The sequence below is a fragment of the Myodes glareolus genome, chromosome 4 (genome assembly GCF_982192425.1).
Source record: "Myodes glareolus chromosome 4, mMyoGla1.1, whole genome shotgun sequence".
Lineage (NCBI taxonomy): Eukaryota > Metazoa > Chordata > Mammalia > Rodentia > Cricetidae > Myodes > Myodes glareolus.
The window spans coordinates 42354940-42356465 of record NC_142029.1 but is presented as its reverse complement, the minus strand read 5'-3'; the positions used below and the strand labels follow the sequence as shown (position 1 = coordinate 42356465).

Below are 1526 nucleotides of genomic sequence, written 5' to 3'. Positions count from 1 at the left end.
AATACCGTGGAAAGGCAAAAGGTGTGTATCATGGTGATTCTAACCAGCTGTTATAGTGTGGGCCAGGGACACATTTGTCATTTCTGGGGTGGTGTATACTATAACTCTTTGATTGGGATAGCGGGCACGCTAGCAAAAATTGTGTGTGTGTGGGTGAGGAGCAATGAACACAGAGGTACAAGACAAAAGCAAATGGGACTTCTCTCATATATATATATATATATATATATATATATAGTTATGTTTACAAGTATATGTATGTGTGTGTACACACACACACACACACACACACACACACACACACTTGGTTTTTTGAGACAGGGTCTCTCTGTAGTTTTAGAGCCTGTCCTGGAACTAGCTCTCGTAGATCAGGCTGGCCTTGAACTCACAGAGATCACCCTGCCGCTGCCTCCCAGTGCTGGGATTAAAGGCATGTGCCACCACCACCCTGCCTTCTCTTATCTTAGCAACATTAAGATGGAATCAAACTTCAATGCAGTCCACTCCGCTTGGATGAGGCTTTGGTTCAGCTCCCCCCTCAGCTGCATGACTACTGCAGTCTCCTGTGAGAACACTCAGGTGTCTTCTTAAACAACAAAGTGTTTTTAGTGGTGGAGCGGCTCTTTGTAGCTGTGTTTGCGTGGGACTGATAACCAATCTCTATCTTGGAAGGAACTCCTAACCTTTCCTTGTATACCCTCCCTATATATGTGACTGCATCTGTTTTCACGTTCAGGACTCCATATTGCTATCTTATCAGCTACAGTTCTAACATTGACAACAGCTCTGCGGCCATCGGCGCTGTAGTCCTCCAAAGATTCCCCAAGAAGGCACAGCCGTGTCTCTAGCCAAAAGCGATCAAGATCATTTCGTCTACACTGCGTGTTCAATGTAATTAGCCGTCTCCTCCCCATTTGTTCTTCTAATCTCCCCTCATAGGTGCAATGCCATCCTTAAAAAGTGAGTAGCACAGCCAGGCATTAAATTACTAGCAACTGGATATGGTTATATAGAACCTAAAAGTCTTCAACAGCATCAAACTTAGAGATCAATCAAAGGTTTGCTTGCTAAGTTTTGCTTTTATCGTTTTTAAAAAAGCAGTGTTCCCACCTGTTCTGTAGAGGGTGCTTACTACAGTGCTGTGGGCTGGCAGCCTCCTGGTTAGATTCTGTTTTTAACTCTTGCGCAGGTGGGGGATTAGTAGTAGCGGTGGTTTCCCGTTCCACAGTCGCCATCTTAGATCGATCTCAGGTCTTCAATTCTAATGTCCTCCCCTTCTCACTGTCTGACAAACAATGCAACAGTTGGGGCTTTACAGCTCTTGTTCTTGGGCTGAGTTATAACAGGATGTGGGGTTGGCAAAGCGCATGTCCCCTGCAAGCGAAGAGACCCAGCCACAGAGGGTCTCTGGATGAGCCACTCGCCTTCGAGGACCTGGGGGGGGGGGATCAACAGTTTCTGTCAATGGAATAGTTGTGAGAATTAAAGGGCCCTGTACTCCAACTGCTCCTTCCCATGTTTGTTAA

At 45.8% G+C, this 1526-nt stretch overlaps 1 pseudogene; it reads right to left on the bottom strand.

The window, feature by feature from the left end:
• Nucleotides 1-550: 550 nt before the first annotated feature.
• On the bottom strand, nucleotides 551-1235 carry LOC125401419 (eukaryotic translation initiation factor 4E pseudogene; annotated as a pseudogene).
• Nucleotides 1236-1526: the final 291 nt, after the last annotated feature.